The sequence below is a fragment of the Tupaia chinensis genome, unplaced genomic scaffold, assembly GCF_000334495.1.
Source record: "Tupaia chinensis unplaced genomic scaffold, TupChi_1.0 Scaffold149560_1, whole genome shotgun sequence".
Taxonomy (NCBI): Eukaryota; Metazoa; Chordata; class Mammalia; order Scandentia; family Tupaiidae; genus Tupaia; species Tupaia belangeri.
The window spans coordinates 1,706,403-1,717,734 of record NW_006209405.1 but is presented as its reverse complement, the minus strand read 5'-3'; the positions used below and the strand labels follow the sequence as shown (position 1 = coordinate 1,717,734).

The 11,332-nt window shown below is 40.7% G+C and overlaps 1 non-coding gene across 1 annotated transcript; it reads left to right on the top strand.

The window, feature by feature from the left end:
- The first annotated feature begins 8,004 nt into the window (after nt 1-8,004).
- LOC114006685 (U6 spliceosomal RNA) lies at nt 8,005-8,111 on the top strand. Its single transcript, XR_003548385.1, has one exon. It is a non-coding gene; the product is annotated as a U6 spliceosomal RNA (small nuclear RNA).
- The last annotated feature ends 3,221 nt before the right edge of the window (nt 8,112-11,332 follow it).

The following is an 11,332-nucleotide window of genomic DNA, read 5'->3' as shown; positions in this document are numbered from 1 at the left end:
ATAGTCGGGGCCAGCGGGTGGTCTGGCGGTTAAGGTCTGGGCTCCTACGTATCTTAACAGCTAGTCCCAAACCAATAGCTAGAAAATCAGGAGGGGCACATGTGCGTGTGTGCCCAAAATCCCAGGAGAAGAATGGAGGAGAAGGGATTGCAGCATGATCATCTCCCGTCCGGGGTGATTTCTCACTTTCCTTCTCTCTTTCTGTCGCTCTCCAGTGAATGCAGATAAATAAATAAATAAATAAATAAATAAATAAATAAATAAAATAAAATAAAACCTTTTAAAAAAAAAACACCCCAAATCCTTATTGTCAGCAACTAGGACCTAGGTCCTCACTCCTAGTAGTGTAAGGTTGTTTCCTCTCTTCATTCTTCAAAGGTCGCTCACAACTTCCAGGGCTTGGTTGGGAGACAAATTTTTTTTATCATGTCACATACTTCAAGCTGGGATTTTGTTGAATAAACAAATGGACTCAGACTTTGATTAGCCTGGTTGCCCAGTACTGATTCTTTGGTCACCAGGATAGACCTGGCGAGAGCTGTGGGGCCTGAAACAGTGGGGTGTCTGAAACAGTAAGAAGAGCAAGTCTTAGGAAAGCTACTGTATTCTAGGAAGCATGAGGGCAGAAGGAAATATTGACTCTGGGATCTCAGGTAAAAGGAGATTTATGCGCATTTTAAAAATGACAGTCTAATTTATCGGGGCATAGCGAGGGAGTGACTGAGGAAGAATACCAGCATACCTTTCCAATCTTCAGAATTTCTTGGGAACCAGATCTGACAGGTGTTTGGGAGCTGGCAAGGTTGTCTTCAGGTGCCCTGAGGCCTACTTCTCAGTCTCCTTTTTCTGCTTTAGAAAACCAAAGTCAACATGGGTTGGAGTAGGAAGAGGCCCCATGTTGATGTATGTTTTATTATAGACTCTGTCAGAATTAGTTTGTGCAATTATGACGAAACTTCCTTCCTTGATATTAAGTCTCCAAATTGTCTTGCCATTATAATCTATGTTTTAATTACTTTGAAAGAGTTCCATTTGTTTTTGTTTGATGTAAGGTCTCTTAGTAATATAATAAAAAAATACTTCTTTATTGCTCTGTGCCTCTATTTCCTCACTTATACATTTGAAATAACAATTGTGCCTAGTTCATAAGAGTGTTGTGAAGATTAAGTGAGTTCATGTATTTTGTAAATTTTGTTATCCATTTAATCACTATACATCATTTAGCTTATAAAGAGAACTAACCCCTGAACCAGCAGTTAGCGTAATGGCTATGTCGCTGGATTCCCATGTAGTCGACCGCGGTTCGTGTCCCGGACCCGGTGGCTTAAAACTCACGCCGGGCGCGTGTGCGTGCGTGCCCAAGATCCCGAGAGGAGAATGGAGGAGAAGGGATTGCGGCGTGACCATCCCCCCTGGGGGGTGATTTCTCGCTTTCTGTCTCTATGTCTCTCTCTGTCTGTCTGGTGAGCGCACGCGCCCTACAGTGAAAATCTCTCAAAAAAAAAAAAAAGAGAACTTACCCAACATGGAATACACCTCAGACCAAGTTAAAGTAGTTTTCAGGTTTTAGAAAGGAGAGAGACAAGCACCCTCAACAGGGTCCCATGCTGACTCCTGTCCTCACCCTCCCCACCTTCTCAGCCAGTCAGGCTCATGGGCATATGTGCTCAGTGTGTGTAGTCAACCAGGGTCCAAAAACCTGTGATCTTCCCTAGGGATTCAGCATCACTCAAGCAGCATAGTACCGCTGCACCCCATGGCCTGAGTTAATATTTTTCAAATCCTTAGAACAATGCTTGATGCAGAGTAAATCCTATATAAATGTTTGCTATTATCATCCCCCACATCTTATACAGCGGCAAACGTGTTCACTCTACCTTCATAATGTACGCAGAATCTGACAGTGTCTCACCATCACCTCTGTTAACAGCCTGATCATCTCTTGACTAGACAACTGCAAGAGCCTCCTAGCTGCTTCGACAGTTGCTCCCTGTGTTACCTTCCTCGGGCTGCTATGTAACCTAGTATCACAAACTGGGTGATTTAAAGCCACAGAAACTTATCTCTTACACTCCTGGAGGCTTCAAATAAGAAATGAAGGTCATCTGGAGTCGGTTCCTTTTGGAGGCTCTGAAGAAGTGTCTGTCTCTCCTAGGTTCTGGTGGTTGCCAGCAACCCTTGGCCTTCTGTGGCTGCAGTTTCATGACTCCGATCTCTGCCCCTATTTTCACATGGCATTAGTGCTGTCTGTGTGTCTTCAGAGGACTGTCTGACTTCTGTGTGCCTGTGTGCCCAAATCTCTCTCCTCTTATAAGGACAGCTGTTGGAGTAGAGCCCACCCTAATCCAATGTGAGCTCATCCTAACTTGCCTACAACGGTGTAAACGAGCTGTTTCTAAATATGGTCATATTCACAGGTACTGGGGGTTAAGACTTAAACATACCTTTTGGAGGGGCACAATTCAACCACAATACCTGCCCACCATTTATTCTCAGTACAGTATCTAGAGAAACCATTCGAAAATACTAAGTCGGGGTCCAGCCCTTGGTCCGGAGTTTAAGGGAGCTGGATCCCACATAACTGACTGTGTGGTTTGAGTCCCAGACCTGGTGGGTTGAAAAACACACCAGGTGTGTGTGTATACCCAGAATCCTGAAAGAAGGGAGAAATGCAGGAGAAGGGATTGGGGCATAACCATTCCTCATAGGAGGTGCTTTCTCCCTTTCCCTCTCCCTCTTCCTGTCTGTCTCTCTCTGGGGGGTGGAGGGGGAGGCACACATGCCCTGTGGCAAATTAAAAAACAAACAAACGAAAAAGAAAATATTAAGTCAGATCATGTTACCACTCTTTTCAAAAGCCTACAAAGGCTCTCAATTTGACTTACAGTAAAAGCCAAATCTTTGCAATAGGCAAAATGCCCTATAGGACTTGTGTAGAGAAGCCCCTACACCCACTCCCACAGCCCCAGTACCTCTCTGACCTCTTCTACCCCGTTCACCTTTCATGGTTCCTCTTCAGCAGCACTGGCTGCCTTTTTGTTCTGAGAATAGCCAGGCAATCTCCCACCATGAGGAGATTTTCTGAAACTGTTCCCTTTGCCTTGAATGTGCTTCCCACACATACTCATGTTATCTTATTTCTTCACCTCCCTCAAATCTTTGTTCAGATCTTAGCTTTTCACTGAGGCCTACCCTGATCCTTCTATTTAACACTGCCAACTTCAACCACTCCAGCACTCCCATTACTCCTTATCATGCTCTAATTTTTTAATATAGCACTTTCCATTTTCTTTTTTAAGGTCTATTTAATTTTATTATTTATTCATTTATTGTCATTTGACCAAAGAGAGACACACATACAGAGAGAGGGAAAGTGAGAAAGCAAGCCACCAGGTCCAGGACTTGAACCACGGTTGGCCATGTGGGAGTCCAGTGCCCCAACCACCAAAGCCACTTGCCAGCCCCAGCACTTCTCATTTTCTAACATACTCTATTATGCTATCTTCTTTTCCCCCTAAACCCTCTGCCCCAGGCTGCTTTATGCCCTAAATTCTTTGATTTGTTCACTGATACTCTAAGCACCAAGCACAGTGCTTGGCACATGGCAGGCTCTGAACATGTTTTTACTGAATGAATGAATGGATGAATTGAGCTCATATAACATTCCAGGAGCGTTTTATTGAACCTTCATGACAATCTTATCATGTAGGTACTATTATTACCTATATTTTACAGATGAGAAAACTGAAACACGTAGAAGTTAAGTCACCAGCCTAAAGTCACATGGTTAGTAAGTGGTGGAGCTGGGACCTGAACTTGGGCAAGTCTGGCTCTGGAGTCTTTCAAAGACTATGCACCACTGACATATAAAGAGTGCCTGGGAACCAGCAGTTGGCGTAATGGCTATGTCGCTGGACTCCCATGTAGTCGACCGCGGTTCGTGTCCCAGACCCGGTGGCTTAAAACTCACGCCGGGCACGTGTGCGTGCGTGCCCAAGATCCCGAGAGGAGAATGGAGGAGAAGGGATTGCGGCATGGCCATCCCCCCTGGGGGGGGGTGATTTCTCACTTTCTGTCTCTCTGTCTCTCTCTGTCTGTCTGGCAAGCGCACACACCCTATAGTGAAAACCTCTCCAAAAAATAAAAAAAGAGTGCCTGACCACTAGTGTCAGGGGATCCAGCTAGCTCTTGTTCTGAGATTCACATTTTCCAACAGCAGGTGAATGAATAGCAATAGTTTTGAAACTAATTTGGCTAAGCTATAGCTTGATGATATTTGTGCATTGCATTGCATTATCTCTGGAGACTACCTGGGTTCAAATATGAGCTCTACCACTTAGCTGCTATTTGCTCTTGAGCAAATTACTTAACTTCTCTGTATCCCAGGATCTACTTAGGTAAACTGGGAATAATTATAATATCTAGTTCATAGGATGGCTGTGAGGATAAATTAGTTAATATATGTAAAGCAATTAGAACAGTGCTTGGTAAATAGAAAGTGCTCAATAAGTCTTAGCAATTAGTAGTAGTACACTTGTGTAACAAATTTTGATCCAATCTTGTTTAGAATACAGAAGTCCTTATACAAGCAAACTTGTCCTTGGTGTTAGAAATCAGAATAGTTAGTGACTGGAATAGTACAAAGTAGGTTTCTGGGATTTTGATAATGCTCTGTTTCATGATCCAGGCATGGTTATATGTATGTGTTTACTTTGTGAAAAATCATCACAGTCTACACTTAACATTTGTACATTTCCATGCTTGTGGACCTCAGTAAAAACTTTACTTAAAAACAACTGTATTGGGGGACCAGCAGTTAGCGTAATGGCTATGTCACTGGACTCCCATGTAGTCGACTGTGGTTCGTGTCCTGGACCTGGTGGCTTAAAACTCATGCCAGGCGCGTGTGCGTGCATGCCCAAGATCCTGAGAGGAGAACAAAGGAGAAGGGATTGCGGCGTGGCCATCCCCCCTGGGGGATGATTTCTCACTTTCTGTCTCTATGTCTCTCTGTCTGTCTGGTGAGCACATGCGCCCTATAGCAAAAACCTCTCAAAAAAAAAAAAAAAAACTGTATTGGGGCTGGCAGGTGTCATGGTGGTTAAGGGTGCTGGACTCCCACATAGCTGACCAAGATTTGAGTCCTGGGCCTGGAGACTTGCTTTGTCACTTTCACTTTCTCTATCTCTGGTCAAACTTTTAAAAAAATAATAATGATGGTTAAAAGTAAATAAAATAGGGGACTGGCAGGTGGCATGGTGGCTAAGGGTGCTGGACTCCCACATGACCAACCATGATTTGAGTCCCAGACTTGGCAGCTTGCTTTCTCACTTTCTTTCTCTCTCTCTCTCTCTGTCTCTCTCTGGTCAAATATAAATAAATAAATAAATAAATAAAAATAAATAAAGTTAAATAAAATAATTCTTTTTAAAAATTAAATAATGTAATATCTTTTTAAGAGAGAGATTTTTGCTATTGGGTGCATGCGCTCACTGTTGAGACAGAGACAGAGAGATAGAAAGAGAGAAATCACCCCACAGGTCGGGTGGCCATACTGCAATTCCCTTCTCCTCCATTCTCTTCTTGGGATTTTGGGCATGCATGCACCTGTCTGGTGTGAGTTTTAAGTCACTGGGTCCAAGACTCAAACCATGGTCGACTACTTGGAAGTCCAGCAATAATGTAACCATTGTAACCATTACACCATCTGCTGGTTGCAAATAAAATAATTCTAAAAAAAAAAAAATTTTAAGAACTGTATCCTGAGACCAACCGATGCACTAGTGGTTAAGGCACTGGATTCCCATTTGGTCAACTGAGGTCCAAGTCCTGGACCCAGTGGTTGAAAATCACACCAGGTGTGTGTGTATGTGTGCCCAAAATTCCAAAAGGAGAATGAAGGAGAAGGGATTGTGGCATGACCAGACTTCCTGGGGAATGGATTTTCTCTCTCTCTCTCTCTCTCTCTCTCTCTCTCTCTCTTTAATGAACTCATGTGCCCTCTGGCAAAATCTTAAAAATTAACAAACTGAAAAAGGGGGCCAGCAGGTAGCATAGTTGTTAAGGCACTGGACTCTCACATGGTTAACCATGATTCGAGTTCGGGACCCTGAAACTTGAAACTCATGGGGGATGCTTGCGCATGCATGCCGCCAATCCGGAGAGGAGAATAGAAGAGAAGGGATTGCAGAGTGGTCATTAGCCCCCCTGGGGCTGGGGTTCTCACTTTCTCTCTTTCTGTCTCTCTGTGCATCTTTGGAGAGCTCATGCATCCTATAGCAAAAAATCTTTCTCTCTCTAAAAAAATACAAAAACTGTATCCAGGCTCATATTTCTTTCTCTTAATTTTTCTACTTCCCTTCTTAAATGTCTTCAAAACTCTAGATTAAATATTAACCCAGACCTAAAGAATAAAAATAAAAAACCTCTCATTTATTTAAGTAACATTTGGTGAGTACCTCAATGGCCTGGAATTAGGCTAATAGCTACAAGTATTTAGAAAACCAAGTATAATAACTGCAATGATGTAAGTATTTACAAGTGAAGGAGAGGTTTAGATGAAGGTGTGCTTGATCGGATGGGAAAGGGGTTTGTGCCAAACAAATCTCACGTTCCTTGGAAGTTGAGCCATCTGAACTGGGTCTTGAAAGATAAATAGTAGTTTTCCAGATAGGCAAAGCAGGTAGAAACAGAAAGAACAGCACATGTGAAGGCACAGCCATGCATTAGCATGAGAGATTGAAAAACTTAAAACGAATTTGAATTTACTGGAGCTTAAAGTGCAAGGTAGGAGTTGGTAGGAGATGGAGGGAAGTCAGAGCCCATAGGAAAAGCTCCTTCTTCCAAGCAACATGATTTTGGTTTGACAGATTACTTGAACATCCAAATAGATACATTTATATAGTTTATTTCCCTTACAAAATAATCCAGTTTGATTCAGGAAATATTTATTGATTTATTTACAACATGTCAGGTAGTGTGTTAAATATCAAGGCTTCAAAATTTGGTAAGAACAACAAACTCCGAGCACAAAAAAACATAAAGAAAATGACACCAAAGCATATGCTTAAAACCAGTGATAAAGAAGAATCTTAAAGTAGCCAGAAGCAAAAAACATACATTACATACAGAGGATGAAAGATTTCTCATCAGGAAAAAAGCAAACTGGGAGACAATGAAACCTCTTTTAAGAGGTGAAAGAAAAAAAACACTGTCAACCTAGACTTCTTTACCCAATAAATATATCTTCAAAAACAAAGGCAAAATAAGGACTTTTTCAGATATTCCAAAGCTAAAAGAATTCATCGTGAGAAGACTTACACTACAAGAAACACTAAAAGAAGTGCTTTGGTACTGATATCAGGTAAAAATCTGGATCTACACAAAGAAATGCAGGACACTGGAAATGGTAAGTAAATAAATGGGTACATACAAAGTCTTTTTCTTTTCTTTTTTTAATGTGCTACAGGGCGAGGCCAGCAGGTGGCGTGGTGGTTAAGGCTCTGGACTCCCACATGGCCAACCTCCATTTGAATCCCGGACCTAGTGGCTTGAAACTCATGCCAGGTGTGTGTGTGTATGTGTGTGTGTGCAATATATGCCAGGCACGTGTGTGTGCATGTCCAAAATCCTGATGGGGTGGAGAAATGAAGGGAAAAATGATTGCAGTATGACCACATTCATTGGGGACGTCTCTCTCTTTCTTAAGTGTACATGCCCTCTGGCAATTGAAAACAATTTTTAATTTTCAAATGATAATAAGCTGGCTAAAGAAAAAATTATCAATATTTTATGGATTTAGGGGACCAACAGGTGACATGGTGGTGAAGGTGCTGGACACTCCCACATGGCCAACCACAGTTTGAGTCCCAGACCTGGTGACTTGCTTTCTTACTTTCCCTCGCTCTCTCTCTTTCTCTCTGTGTCTCTCTCTGGTCAAATTTAAATTAATGAATAAATAAATTAAATTAAATAAATAATTATTTAAAATATTTTATGGATTTTGTGCTCGCTTTGGCAGCACATGTACTAAAATTGGAACGATACAGAGAAGATTAGCATGGCCCCTGCGCAAGGATGACATGCAAACTCGTGAAGCGTTCCACATTTTTAAATAGATAAAAAAATTTTATGGATTTGTAATATATGTAAAATGTATGACAAAATAGTACACATGTTGGGAAAGTGGAATCTCATTTAAAAAAAAGTGTGTACAAAGTAGTTGCACAAATTTCAGCTACCATGGTTTGGGTAAGAGGCCCCAGCTCCCCAACAATACGATTGGAATTTATTTTTCACAGTATATTAACTGCATGAAGTATAGACATTGTGGCCTCCTCAGCCCACAGTTAACTACATAAATAACAGATGTGCACAATCAGTGACCAATCATAACACTTTTCTCAAAATTTATCAGTTATTAGTCATTGACTAGCTGTTATTTAGTTCACGTACAGATAGCAAAGCATGTACCTGTGTTGACTTCATGATGCCCAGTGATAAACTCGAGTGACATTTTATAAAAATCAATTAAAAAGCTAGCTGCCATCCCCTGGTGGTAATGCAATGCTGCAATGCTGAGGTCTCATTGGAATGTCCCTGGTTCACATTCTGAGGTCCCTCCCCGTACACACTGGGTGTGCTCACACGCCCATGGTCCTGACTGACTGGAACTGGGGTGGATCATTACATGAAGACCCTTTGGGATTCCCCTCTCTCTCTCTCTCTCTCTCTCTCTCTTTCTCTCTGTCTCTCAGAAGAAATCAAGGGACAAACCTTTTTCAAAAATCAGTATTAAAAAAGAGAGAATTAGTCATCAAAAATGAGGGTGTCATGAAGAAATGGAAAGTGAAATGAAGAAATGGAAAGTGTAAATACTGGAAGTGATATTCAAATAGAACATATATAAAGTCATGAAAGAAATAGTAGATCATGAGAATGTTGATGCAATTTCGAGACTAGATATGCAGCCAGAGGAATCCAGTGAAGATGAATTTAACATAAATGAGGAAACTGATTATGATGAAAAGGATGAAGATATTACTTAAGTGATGCCAGCAAAAACCAAAAAACCTTCATGCTAAAGGAACTCTCAGAGATATTTTGTGACATTGAAGTACGAAGGATAAAATGCTAGAAGTGAATTCAAACTTAGAGAGGACTATGATGATTCCTCAAGGGATAGAAAAGATGTTTGCTCTGTATCATGAGTTATATCATGAGAAGTAAGCAAGCAGTGTTCAAACTGCTTTGATAAGTTTTTTAAAATTAAACTTAAAAATTTTAGAGAGATCTTTTGCTATAGGGCACATGTTCTTGCCAGAGAGACAAAGAGACAGAAAGTGATAGGTCACCCCCTCCCCAGTGGAGATGACCATGCCATAATCCCTTCTCCTTCATTCTCCCCTGAGGATTTTGGGCACACACGTACATGCACCCAGCATAAATTTTAAACCGCTGGGCCCAGGACTCGAACCATGGTTGACTACCTGGGAGTCCAGTGATGTAACCATTAGGCCATCTGCTGGTCCAAAAACTAAACTTGAATTTTGAGATAACTACCTTCATATGAAGTTGTAAGAAATAGCACAGAGAGATCCTGTGTACCCTTTACCCAGTTTCTCCCCAATCTCTATCACCAAAAAGACCCCTCGTGTTGCCCTTTTATAGTTATACCCACTTTCTTTCCATTCACCTCCAACTCCTAACTACTAATCTGCCTTCCATGTCTGTAATTTTATCATTTCAAGAATGTAATACAAATAGAATCATAGATATGTAACCTATTGACATTTTTTTTTCATTCAGCATCGCTGTCTAGTAATTCACCCAAGTCATTGAATATACCTAAAGTTTGTTTCTCTTCATTGTTGAGTAGTATTCTATGGTATCAATGTATCACAATTTGTTTAGTCATTTATCCATTCAAACACATCTGGGTTGTCTACTCTTTGGGGCCATTACAAAGAAAACCACTACAGACACGCATGTATAGGACTAGCTAATGGTGTAGTTGTTAAAGTAGCTGGATCCCACATGACTTACTGTGTTATTTGAGTCCCTGATTTGACGGCTTGAAAAACACACCAGGTGAAATGCATGTGTGCCTAAAATTCTAGCAGAGTGAAAGATAGAGAAAAGATTGTGCTGTGACCATCTCCCACAGGGGATGCTTTCTCATGTTCCCTCTCTATCTCTCTCCATCTCTCTCTGGCGAGTACATGTGCCCTCTCGCAAATTAAAAAAGAAATTCATGTACAGGTTTTTGTGTAAACAGACATTTTCATTTGTCTAGCACAAATGCCTAGTAGTGTAATTGCTGAGTTGTGTGGCAGTGCATGTTCAATTTCTTAAAGTTTATTTTATTTGTCTATTTATTATTATTATTTTAATATAGGGCACATGTGCTTACCATAGAGAAAGAGAGAGAGCGATCGAGAGAGAGAGAGCGAGTGAGAGAGAGAGTGTGTGTGTGTATGAAAGAGAGAGAGAGAAAGAGAGAGAGAGAGAGAGAAAGTGAGAAAGCAAGCCACCAGGTCCAGGACTTGAACTGCAGTAGGCCATGTGGGAGTTCAGCACCTTGATCACTATGCCATCTGCTGACCCTACATGTTCAGTTTTTAAAGAAACTGCCAAACTCTTTTCCAGAGTGGCTGCACCATTTTGCATTCTCAACAGCAATGTATGAATGATCCAATTTATCCACATCCTTGTCAGCAATTGCTTTTGGTACTATTTTTTATTTTAGCTGTTCTGCTAGCATGTAGTGACGTCCTTTTCATTTTGATTCACGTTTCCCTAATGGCTAATGATATTGACAGTTTTTTGCATGCTTATGGAATATTTGCATACCTGTTTTAGTGAAATGTCTCTTTTCTTCTTTTTAATTGTCAGAGGGTATATGCACTTATCAGAAAGAGATAGAGAGGCAGAGAGACAAAAAGAGAGAGAAAAAAAAAAAACAGCCCCCAACAGGGTATCATCATGCCACAATTCCTTCTTCTCCATTTCTCCATCCTGTTGTGATATGGGCAGGCACACACATGTACCCAATGTGTTCTTTTTCTCTTTTTTTTTTTTAAATTTTTAAATTTTTAAATTTTTTTATTTTTATTATCATCATAATCTTCTTTATATTACATTGGATTACATATAACTTTACAGTGTATTACATTGTTTTTTCAAAAGGGAATGCCATGCATGTCAGTCAGTACAGAGACATTAATCTCCCCACTTCAACATTCCATATCTTTTCTGTTTTCCCCAATCATTATTTTTATTATTCTAATTATTTTTATAAAACAGTCAATTGCTATTTCTCGTTTTGCTTGTA